Consider the following 13,730-nt stretch of genomic DNA (forward strand, 5'->3'; position numbering starts at 1 on the left):
AAACTATTTCAAACTTAAAGTAAAGATCTACTTGGCCGATTGAACTGAAACTTTGTAGGAATGATCGAATCATGGTCCTGACAAAGTGTTGTTATTTTTCGGGTCAATCAGAAATACAATTTGGCTGCCATGGCCGCTATTTTGCTACTAAGTTCTAATAGGCCGATCTCACTTAAAATTGGTCTAGGAATGATCAGCTCATGGTCCTGACAAAGTTAAGTTAACATTATACTATTTTTTACTCAAATTGGTACATATTTCAACAACAAAAATAAATACTGTAGACTCAGGTGACCGTTTAGGCCCATGGGCCTCTTGTTTAATAGAATGTTCCGATTTTAAACACATTCGTGATAACTACTTCCGAGTCCCGGATATGAAAACACTTCTCAGTTCCGTGGATTCGAAGGCATTATTTAACTATTTGAAACATATCGGTCTATTTTATAGACTCTGATGTCTTTTGGACAAAGGGAAGCAATTCCTAATTCCTATGCAAATTAATCATCCAAAGGTTTCAAATGATATATTCTAGAGGAAACTTGGTACCCCTCTTCTGACAAACCTATAAAGATATACTGTACACACAAGAAGAATAACTTCACAGTGGTACACTTTACATAAAACTTTGATTCATAACAAATTAACAGTAAATCCTTCTGTACAATATGATGGGAACTTCGTCTTTATTTTGTTCTCCATTCCAAAAATAATATTTTGCCTTAGCTTTCAGTACTTTGATTTCCATATTTAGACTGGAGCATCCTTGGACGAAGGGGTCTCAATTTTGTATAAGAGCCCCACCTATGCCCCTTAGGGGCATAGGTGGGGCTCTATTTGAAGTTTGTTCTCGCTATATCTCGAGTACTGGATGGATCTTTCTGAAATTTCATATGTACTTACAGCACCTACCATGGAGTGCTATATCTTTACTTCATACCAATTATTTAAAACATATTCAGGTGAGCGATATAGGCCCTCTGGACCTCTTGTTCTCGACTAAAATCAGGTTTGATGTTCACGGGCTAGAACATTTCTCTATTATTCCTTGTTTCTCCAGTTTCTGCAAAGGGGCAAATTGGCAGGCACATTTACAGTTAGAATATCACTTCAACATTTTCCTTATGACAAAATTATCACCTGGTTCCCTATACCCATGTTATTTATTGTAATATGACACGTAAGTTAACAATATTGAAGCAGCTAAGCTATTAAAGGAGCAGTAAGCTATAAACAATGACAAACAGTTCGTGCTTGTAGGTAACACCTCGGTCCCGAGTTCAATGCCAGATAATGCCTTCTTGTATACTTTCCTTGATTTGGGTGCCAAGGCATTATCAAGTAGTAGTTGTTAAGTAGTGCTATATAATCGGCTAGCACTTGTGGAGGCCCTATGGGGGTATTTGTTATGGAACTGTATGATATGATTCAATACACGTCTATAAGAGGTGGAGTGTGCCAGAGAAGCTGATAACAGCTGGTGAATTACACCCGTCAATGTTAGTAAAACCTGGAATATGTTTTGCTCTAAAACATATACTGTACTTAAGTGTTGATAACCCCAAACGTCTCACTAACTGTTTAGTTATTGTACAGACGATTCAGACCCAGGCATTGTATTACGATTGAAAACACCACATAGCACATGTTGTTACATTGGAGCCATCTTAGGAGAATTCCAACCCAAAACGAGGCAGTCGCTATAGTCCATATCAGAATGCATAACGCCTACTATAGTATGTTTCACATATCTAGTACATTTTTATGTAGTCCCTGCAGGTAGGGCGTAAGAATTGTACCTGCTGCCCCCAATTGCATGATCGTAAGAGGCGACTCAATTTGGGACCTTATCTCTTCTCTCCTTTCTAAATAACTTTCTTCTTCCTAATGTCTCCCTTGACAATGCCTCACTTTTGGCCATTTGTTGAGCGTTCGCCCCTGTGAGGAAGGTTTTGGGTTCGGTCCCCTGGCCGAGACATACCAAAGTCTTTAAAAATGGTAGTTTCTACTCCTGCTTAACGCTCAGCAAATTAGGAGTGGGACGACTGGTTCGCCCGTTGTCAGTATAATGTGACCGGGTGGGGCGTCCTGCTGGGTGTCTTCGGCAGTATGTTTCAGTGAGGTAGCACTATAAAGTCGGCATCAGTTCCGCGCTATCACAAGGAGACAAACACGAACATATCGCAGCCTCCCAAAATACACACACATACACTACACGCATGCACCTTGCACACAGGGGAGGCCGTCCTTAAATGACCCTAGCTGTTAATAGGACGTTAAACAAAATCAAACAAACAAACAAACATTTTTATGTATAACTCCATATCTCCCTTTCTGGGTATTTTACAAGTAAAATGAAATTATCTTATGACATTGAACTGAATATAATTAACCAATAATGAAGCTATTCAGACTATCAATATCTATGAAGATATCTTTTGACTAGTCTTTCCAACACTAAATATAAATTCAAGAGCTGCCTACTCAAATCTGAACCAACTAATTAACACCGTCCATTCGAGCTTAAATTCACCAGTCCATCCTGTCTGGAGCGACTGAAACTCTACCTGAGCGAGTGACTCGCTGACCCTATATCACTCCTATACCCTACATCTAGATCTGAACTTTTACCAACAGTCATGTTTGACTTAATTTTTGACTTGGGAGACCCAGTTGGCTTCGGAGCCCAGACTCGGGAATTATGCTCAGTCCGTCCAAATGGTTCATTCGCATGTTTGGGGACGTATCCACATCCACTGGTTTGGGGTTTATCTGGCCTCATCGCTGGAGCTTGGACCAGCTGTCTCCTATTCCGTCGAATCTGACCTGACAATGTGCTGACAATGTGCTGACACAGTACGAGCGATCATTCTGACCACTGAACCTTCCACCGGGTCCTTTCTTCACCCACACTGTTTCTCCCGGATGTAACTCTGAGCGTCGAACTGCACGATGTGATCTATCAAATTAAACAATTCTAGTGACGTCGTCTTTTGTTATAAACTGTGGTTTATTTGTACTATTCAACATATAGGCACACAAATCATTGGATAGTTAAACGGAATTGTTCAACTAGCCAACGGTGTGGGTGCTGGTATGTTGAATAGTACAAATAAACCACGGTGTATAACAAAAGATGTCGTCACTGAAAAACAATAATTGAAAAAGAAAGTCCAATTTAACAATAAAAAAAAATATCGGAAATATAAACAACAAAATTTTATTCGAAAAATCACCGGTTGCAAACATTTCATTGTGGTAGTTTTTCCACACACTAATGGTTAGTATGCCTCCTGTGGCGAAGCCGTCATTTAGTTTGAACTATATTTAGTTTTGATATAGTTTTGAGCTTTGCTCAAGTGACCTATTCCAATCACTTTCCGGCCGTCGTCGGCCGTCGTGCGTCGTGTATAAACTTTTTACATGATCAACTTCTTCTCAAGAACAAGTGGATGGAATTTTTTCAAACTAAGTCAGAATCATCCTTGGAAGATGAGGCTACCAAATTGTAAAATTGGGATTCCTACCCCGAGCTGTCCGTTCTCCCTTGGGGAGGGGGTAAAGTTTACTATAGTTTATGTAGGGAAACAACACTTTTGGGTATATTTTGACCATTTTTCTGTTGGAAATTATTTTTACTTGGTGATAATTATCCTTGGAGGAGGAAGACGGTTTTAAATGGTAAAATTGGGATTCCTGCCCCAATCCTAGGGGCCAGGGCGGGGCCCAAAAGGGAAAATTAACCAATATTTCAAAAATCTTCATCTCCAGACTCAGAGGTATTACAGTCATTTTCTCTGCATGGATGGAAACATCGTCGGGGGCTTTATTTATATTGTAAATTTCAGGACCACCAAGCTATCCGTTCGCCCTTGGGGAGGGGGTAAAGTTTGCTATAGTTTATATAGGGAAACAACAATTTTGGGTATATTTTGACAATTTTCTGTTTGATATTTTTTTTTACTTGGTGAGATTTATCCTTAGAGGAGGAAGATGGTTTTAAATTGTGAAATTGGGATTCCTACCCCAATCCTAGGGGCCAGGGCGGGGCCCAAAAGGGAAAATTAACCAATATTTCAAAAATCTTCTTCCCCAGACTCAAAGTTCAATACTACAGTCATTTTCTCTGCATGGATGGAAACATCGTCAGGGGCTTTATTTATATTGTAAATTTCAGGACCACCAAGCTATCCGTTCGCCCTTGGGGAGGGGGTAAAGTTTGCGTTAGTTTATATAGGGAAACAACAATTTTGGGTATATTTTGACAATTTTCTGTTTGATATTTTTTTTTACTTGGTGAGATTTATCCTTAGAGGAGGAAGATGGTTTTAAATTGTGAAATTGGGATTCCTACCCCAATCCTAGGGGCCAGGGCGGGGCCCAAAAGGGAAAATTAACCAATATTTTAAAAATCTTCTTCCCCAGACTCAAGTTCAATACTACAGTCATTTTCTCTGCATGGATGGAAAGATCATCAAGGGCTTTATTTAAATTGTAAATTTCAGGACCCCCAAGCTATCCGTTCTCCCTTGGGGAGGGAGTAAAGTTTACTATTTAGTTTATATAGGGAAACAACACTTTTGGGTATATTTTGACCATTTTCTGTAGGAAATTATTTTTACTTGGTCAGAATCATCTTTGGTGGACGACGGTATCACACTTGGAATTCCTGCCCCATCCCCAGGGGTTAGAGCGGAAACATTTACAAATATTTTAAAATTCTTATCCTTTGATGACATGACAAGTATTGTATTTCACTTAGTTTACATGCTGATTTCCACATCACATCTAAGCAATAAAATAAAGCTACCAGTACCTATGATATAACTCAGGTGACCGCTAAGGACATTTCCTTTTTTGTCCCTGAATAACGTTGCTCGCGTTTATTTCCTGAGCATCACTGGTACGCTTATAATTGTGCACGGTATTTGATCGGTGCCCGTTTTTTTCACAAATAGCCTGATCAGGTACATTCCCGTTATACAGCCTTGTAGCTGCCGTGGTGCGCAGTGAATAATTGGTATAGTACCAGCAATACCAGCTTTTGCACATAGTTGTTTTACTGTTTTTGACAAAGGGTTTATTCCTATCTGAGCCTCAGCGTACCACAACGTATCCGTAGGTTTTTGTAGACCTCTCAAGTACAAGGCTGCTATTTAACATGGCTTGGGCCTGCAAACAAAAAAAAAAGACATTTAGGGGTACTCTATGGTTCAAACAGTCTCCATAATAAACAAAAATGGTTTATTGAACTTTTAATTGATTAGTTAAAATTTTGCTGCAATAGCCAACTACATGTACTTATGTATAACTTCATCAGAGTGGGTTCTTTGCCGGTAGTTTTGTTGAGGAAACTCTTGTGGGTATTTCGTGACATGTATCGAAACAAAGATGTCGAAAGCTTGGTTCCAATGGCTTAAGTTACATATCTTTTAGATTTTGAATGAGCAGTCAGCCTAAGCCCACCATTACCTTTCATTGTATTGTTAAATTGTGAATTATTTCCATCAATTTGGGGAAAACCAATGATGATAAATTGACAAACTCTTTGTTGAAGATTATGTTCCGGATTTTATCCGAGACATTAAAACCTAATAGTAAATCATGAGTTAAAAATACTCATTTGGTCATGACCAATGTCTGTAGTAGGATTGCTACCTAATGTGGCACTTGTGGTAGGTGGGATGGCTGACATGTTGGGTTGTTCTTTAGTAATGTCGCCAGGAATATTGTTCGTTGAAACTGGCGTTGGAGACAAAGTCTTGAGGTATCAGTACTGTACCCGTGGTGATTGATCTGGGTGGTGAACATGTTAAGCTATGGTCCATCAACATCGGTGTTGCACATGTGGCTGGCCTTCTCTGTAGCCTAGTAGTTTATATTGAGGTGCTTGAGAAATTGGCAATTGTCCTGACCACAGCTGTGGCAATCATGCTGCTGTTTTTTATAAACAATGAGCTGAGAAGCCAGTGAACCTCTATGCATATATGATGTAATGATTGTTTCAAGTTACAGTCTGAATTCCTAAGTTACTACCCCTGTCCATGATCTCCCGAGTTAAAAGTTAATTGCATTTTATAATATAGCATATTATACCAGCAGTTTACATCTATAGGATAAGTGGAAACATACAATAGTCGACATGGTACACACATTTATGACATGTACAGTGCTTCTGAACGAATTGTCAACATGTGTTTCATTAAATGCTAAAGTTAATGTAATTCATTTTATGCCGTGGCGCGGCGTCCGTCGTCTGGCGTCAATATTTTACTTCTTAATAACCGAAAGGCCTAGGGTGATGATATTTGGCCAGAAGCAAACTGGGATGAAGGGCTACAAAGTGTGTTAAATGATATATGTTTTGATGCATGTAATATTACAGGGGTTATTCATTGTACAAAAATATCACCATGGCCACCGTACGCTACTGTACACTGCTACCATAGGTTGAAAAGAAATTTCGAGCTGCAAAGACATTTTATTGAACCTATATTATATAGATATTAATACTGCACAACAAAGTTATTTCATCAATGTTACTGTTCATCAGACACATCAGTATCAGTTTCAGAATCATTGTCCAGATCATTATCGGACATTTCCTGATTCTGTTCTCTATGATCTGGCACAGGCTCTTGCACTGTGTCAACATGGCGTCTTTTTCGGCCACCATCGCGGTCTGTGGCAGTTCGTAGCCATTCTCGAGTGGCTAATTCCACCTCTAATTCCGAACAATCGGGTTTAACTTTCCTAACTGCCTGTGAAATAAATTCAAACATAGTTATCATCATAGAAAAAAGTGATGAAATAAAACAAACACAACATAGAAAACGTTGGCGTTTCTCAGATAAAAAGTAACTTAAAATAAAAACACTATTGTTTATTCTGAATATCTTGAACAATATGAATTTGTTCGAATTAGGAAAGGTGAATACAAAAAAAATATGTGATGTAATCCGCTGCTGATTGAACTTTGTAGATTTGACTCAACACTTTCCTATTAGGACAAAATGATACACTTAACATTTTGTAAATGATTTCGTCTTGTAAATGATCAATATACAAGATACTTACTATGTAGTAAAGCCGCAGCTTACCAAAGGGCATTTTCCCTTTTTTGCAAGACTCGACTTTATAGTGTTCCTAAGACAAGTTTTTACTATTCTTTTTCAATAATATATATATATATTCGCTAATTACAGATCTTTGTTGAATATGACTTTTTCATTCATGTTGACTAAGTATTTTAGTAAATTGTTCTACTTACAACAGATTTTTGGAGATTTTATGTCCTCCAATCTGACTTCGAAGGCATTCAATTCCTCTTAATTGTTGAGGGGAAATTCTATATCGTCTGGTATATCAAAACGCAAAACTGGCTCAGCAGTCTGTTGTGAGGCAATGCCTTCTACAATTTTTAGGATGGATTCCATTATTTTTTGCTGTTTGAGCTGTGATTATTTTATCTGCTCGAGAACAGTAAACTGCCTCACTTCACGTGATAGATAAAAAAAACCCAGTTAAATCATATTTATGTATTGAATTATTGTCATATCAAAAATCTAGAACACATGTTAATTAACTAAATTAAATATTGCTGAATTGTTGAAACAAAATTTTAGTAGTGGAAGGTAAAATATTTTCGTAAGACTGCTTATAATATATATTTTGTTATATTGCATGTCAGGTTAAGAAAAGAAAATCAGGACCCAATCTACACAATCTATTCATTCTATTAATTTGTAACACATGACGAACAGCGGGATTAACGTTCCACGAACCAACAAATAACAAACATCAATATTCACATTTAATTAAATATAATGTACAATTACCACAATAATGACAATATACGATCAAGCTCACTCTCTAACACACTCCTCGCATACAAAATACTAGAAATAATTACACAAGGTAACTACAGTCTCTGTCACCACTCCACGAAGGACTCGGTAGTACTACAGCAACTTTCCACACAGGATTCCAAGTATATATGACGAATGTCCACACAGGTTTCCAAAATATATATGAAAGACACAATAGAAGATCCACACATGATTCAATGTGTCCAGACAAGTCTCAAAGTATCCACGCAAGATTAAGGCAAATGTCCACAAAGGACTCTGTATAAGGTCCACACAGGACTCGTTTCCACGACGGATAAATGTACACCTATTGTCCACACAGGACGTTCATATGGTGTAAATGGAATAGAGTTCGAAGAATTACCGCGTTCCCCCTAATTCCAACCAGCTCCAATCTCGAAGAACAACTGGTCCTGTTGCTGACCAATTCTAGTGCTTCTTTGGTTTGTTCCTGCTGTCCCGACATGGTTTGCTGCCAAATAAAGGTGACCGTTGTAATTTCTAACATTCCTAACTATAACAAAATATAATTTTGATAATTGTAATTATATACAAATAACATAACCAAGTATAGTTCTACTAATAATAATTATCATTTGTAATCTGCTTTCAACATCGATAATTACCATAAAGTAGCAAAATCTGAAGTTACAAAAAGTGTAACAACACCTATAGTAATGGTTCGCATGAGCTTCCATACTTTTTCCAAACTTTCATATGAATATACCTATATTTACCTACTTAAAATATACGATACATAGTCGCGACACACATATACACAAAACATGACAAACTTATATAGCGAACGTGACAGTATATCACTTTCTTAAAACTTAACACTGAATTACCATTAGATTATTTCCTGTGGCTGATTCCTTGTAGTGTGTTGGGTCACAGGCTGTGGCCTTCGAACCCCAGTTGATGACGGCGATGGAATACTTCTTGATGTTACTGGCGTTGAAGCAGTGTGTTGGGTCACAGTCTGTTGCCTTCGAACCCCAGTTGATGACTGAGATGGAGTTCTTCTCGATATTATTGGCGCTAAAGCGGTTGTTTTTGCTGATCGTTTTTGGGCTGGCTTTGAAATCAAAGGAGTTGGGGGTACTGGTAACGAAGTTATATAATGTTCAGTCTCCTCATCTGAAGACAGCTGTTGTGGTGCTCTGTTTTATACAGAAGTATAAATAACACTTTGGAATTTAACAAAATATGTTGTCAACAATCAATACATATTAAATAAATCATTGCAAACATTTGAATAACTCAATAAGCTGTTATTGCACTACAACAGTTAAGCTGATACAGACCGAATTTTACTAGTATGTTGTTTGCCATATATTTCAAAAATATTTTCAGTAATATAACACATGCAACATTAATTGTACTGCTGTGGCTAATAAATTTACAGTTTACATACTTTCTTTTTCTCTTGGACCTCTTTGTAGACTCCTCTTCAGATTCATTGTCCGAGGCGGCTGTTGCGAGATCAGACTCATCTTCTGCTCTCTCCAACTTGCTGCAGACTTTTTTTTTTATAGGATTCTGTTAAAATTAAGGACAATTGTTTAAATGAAAAACATACTTTATACATGGCCTTTATCGAAGTAAAAATATCTTTACGCAGTCAAATTTCAAAAATTGTTTAGGGCTATTCCAGTTTTGACCGTGTACGGGGGGGGGGGGGGGGAAGAGTTTTAAAAAAAAAATTGTTTCTGGGGGGGGGAAATTAAAATGGTGATGAGATAGATCTTGACAACCACCAGAGACGTCTACAAGAAAAACATATGGACGGTACAACAACGATTTTCCGCGGCCTTTTACTTTCGTTGGCCGAGAAACCGGAAGATCAACTGTGATTAAAGGGAAACAACTCTTCCAACATCCGGGACATTACAAATACAAAATGGCGACTTGGGTATCGTGGTCAGTGGAGGACGTTTGCTCCTGGCTGGAACGCTGTGGGTTGTGGGTTGCTGGGACACGGACCCACTTTCATAGGTATTGAGTTCTTCTGATTGATTTTAAACAAATATCCAATCAGTTTCATTTGAGAGAATTAACGTAACAAGTGAAACCAAAACAGCAGACTAGGCTTTTTGATGAACGCTGAGAATCCAACACTGGCGGTCCCTGTTTCCAAAAGTTATTTTTTAAAGATATTTTCCTCGGCCTTTCAGAGGCACACCACCCGTCTCTAAAGTGTGATATTTTAATCTTATAATCGTCTTAAGTTATCCAAATTAAGAGTGGAAGTGTAACGTCAATGTACCAGAGACAGTACCCAAGTTGGGACAATTCTTTAGAATATTTAACGCACGGTCAACTTTGACTATTATGTGCCTTGTATGAAAAGTTTATGACATAAATGGAATTCTCATAGTAGTGTCCATAAGTTCAGTATATATTCGTTGCCATAGTTTTACCTGTAGACTCTTTTTGGTAGATATTTATTTACATGATGATGATTTATAATTGTTTGTTATGTTATGCCCCTTGTGGGCCTTGATTTGGAAAAATGAAATATCTTGTATCTTGTTAATTATTTAACGGTATTGACAAAATATAATTCCCAAGTCAAGCACATATTTTGGGAGAATACATCACTTCCAGTTCCGCGCTATCACAAGGAGACAAACACGAACATATCGCAGCCTCCCAAAATACACACACATACTCTACACGCATGCATCATGCACACAGGGGAGGCCGTCCTTAAATGACCTTAGCTGTTAATAGGACGTTAAACAAAATCAAACAAACAAACAAACAAAATCACTTCCAGTGATTCACTTGTTAGACACATGTACTGTTTGATTATATCGCTTCGACAGAACAGCAGTAGCGCACTTTTTGTTGAAAACAAAAAAGATTGTCTCACTCTATGAATTTTTGTACACTAGAAATCTATATGAATATGTGGTCAAGGTGTCCCAACTTAGGAACAGTGATATTAGACACATACATAAGTAAATATAAATGACCGATATGTTATATTATCAATTTCAGGATTTTGTCGATTCACAAGGTATGTACAGACATTTGTACCCTCACACTTGTCTACCTCCTCTGCCGTTTCCAACAAATATCAAACTACCATACACAGATTTTAAACCTACTATTCGTACAGCCATTCAAAATGAATGGCAGAAACGCTGGTCTCTGGAGACCAACAACAAACTTTTTAAGATACAACCGAAACTTAAAACATCTATTCCCAGTCGGAAAGATCGTAGAGAGGAAGTTGTCCTCGCTCGGCTCCGCACTGGGCACACATATCCTACTCATTCGTACCTTTTAAAACGAGAAGATATACCTTCATGCCACGCATGTGACACTCCATTTACAGTGGAGCATTTTTTAATAGAATGTTCCGATTTTAAACACATTCGTGATAACTACTTCCGAGTCCCGGATATGAAAACACTTTTCAGTTCCGTGGATTCGAAGGCATTATTTAACTATTTGAAAGACATCGGTCTATTTTATAGACTCTGATGTCTTTTAACCCACCTTATCCTTTTTGACGTTATATATATATCGCATATTCCATATCATCTATTCGTTATCTCTTTTATTATTTTAACCCCCTTTTATTATTTTTAATTATCTACACATACAATGCGAATACTTTTAAAATGAACCATTTTATCTGATTTTATCTTCGCTATTCACATGTTTGTTAAAAAAGTAAAGTGAATAAATAAATCACCATGGCTCTAAATGACCACAGCCGTCGATGGGCCGTTAAACATAAACAAACAAACAAACAAACAAACTGCCGTTTCCCACCTCGGTCATTCAAAGATCTATTCCAGAAGGGGTTTTTGTGCAGAATGATGGTGTATTTGGGATGGGACTAGAACAGTGGACAGGATCCATGGGACCTGCACAAATAACTTAAAATACTCAATATATAAGAAAAAATGCACAAAGATCGAAATTTTGGAATAGATTTTTGTTCGACAGTCTGTGTTGTGTGACTGCCATGTATGTAGTACCTAATGTAGTATTCACTATAACTTTAGCACTATGGTAATGGCTTTAGTATCATGGTGGTTTATATATAGCTTTTAGCTTTATTACACGATTGTATAATATATATATGCTGTCTATATATTGTCAATTTATAATATCCAGTGTCTGCAAAACTTGTCGTATGGACAGACAAAATAATGAAAATTGTACCGGAATTATGTGTATACCCGGTCCAGCTGTATGGTGCCAAATTTATAATTAAAAGTAACTTTAACTGTTCAAATAAGAAAATAAATCGATCTGCAAAATATCTGTCTGGTCCAGCAATGATTTATAGTCCCATCTGGACCAAAGGTCCAAGATAAACTTTTCTATACAAATTCACTGTCCAGTTATTATAAAGGTTAGAGTATATGTGATGAATGTCCGACGAATATCCAGTTTTGCAGACACTGAATTATAATATGGTATTAACCAATAAGATGTATACTGCGCATGTAATACTACTTTTTGTCTGACACGTGCACTTGTAACAAAAGAAATGCTGCTTTGTTTCTCACACTTGTAAGAAATGTATATAAATATATATCATTCTTTTGTTCAACACACGCTTGTCATTTGTTGTGATTGTAGCTGAAACAAATGTTCTAAATTTGAATGAATAGTAAACTATGAGTGTCAAACAGTTTGTAAAACAGAGCTCCAGATAAGCCACGTATTTGTGTAATTACGCATTAAAGTTATTAAAACACATTTTAATTGAAAACAGCATGTACAAGAACGCATTGATTACGTACGTTACACAAATGAAGTCAAATTCAAAGCGTACTCATTGTTTTATTTCAATAATTTGTACGAGTACACAATTGTCCTAACCTGTCATTGTCACGCTGTCACGAAAGTGCTTTAGTTGGGTTATGATAAAGCCCTCTGTAGACTAGAATCACGAAGCAAAAGTGATGTTATAAATACCTGCGTGAGCTAGACACTTTAAATTTTGCTGTTATATTAAAGCATTAATAGAAGATTTTGTTGAGGATGTCAACAACGACGAATTATTCAATTTCTTATTGTAAAAACAAGTAGGCAAGTGACGTTCGATATTAAAGTATATTGTCAAGGTTGGGAAGAAGAAAGAGAAGCATTTTGGCACAGACAACACACTAAATATATTTACTTTTGTAGATCTAGATGAAAACACATCCACTTCTACCTAACGTCAAAAATAAATTAACAATAACTAATACAGTGACTATATTATATATTATTATCATCATAACTATAACCAAGTAATTTATATATAGTACCAAATCAAACAATTGTTTTACCATTCATTAATAGCGTTGTATGACATGTGTATAGAGTACAGAGCGTAATAAATTTAATACTAGTATACTACGGTTTATAGGGGTGGGTATCGCCTATACAGTCACGATACGATACATATTTCTATTTCAGAGGAAGAGATCGACGGAGAAGCCCTAAGTGGGTTGGTAGAAAAGGACATTGAAAGTATTTTCAAAAGCATTGGAAAGAGGTCAAAGTTTCGACTTGCATTAGAACAACTGAAGGTTTGGTGTTGGTATAGTTTTTTAGTCCATCTGGACGGAAGGTCCAAGGTGGATTTGTCTCTTTTATTTTACCTTCAAAAACTATTCATTAGTTGATAATGTTAAGTACATACACCTCAATAGCAATCTTGCCTCTGTATCTTGTATTGAAATGTAATATTATTGTTTATTCAGAGCAAAAACATTAGATTTCCCTTGTAGCTGATGGGTGATAAACCTAAAAATAAGGCAACAACCAACACAGAAGTGCCACCAACAGAGGGGGGTGAACTTGAGGTAACACCCAACGCAGAAGTGCCACGCACAGAGGGGGATG

The sequence above is a fragment of the Mizuhopecten yessoensis genome, unplaced genomic scaffold, assembly GCF_002113885.1.
Source record: "Mizuhopecten yessoensis strain PY_sf001 unplaced genomic scaffold, ASM211388v2 scaffold11061, whole genome shotgun sequence".
NCBI lineage: Eukaryota > Metazoa > Mollusca > Bivalvia > Pectinida > Pectinidae > Mizuhopecten > Mizuhopecten yessoensis.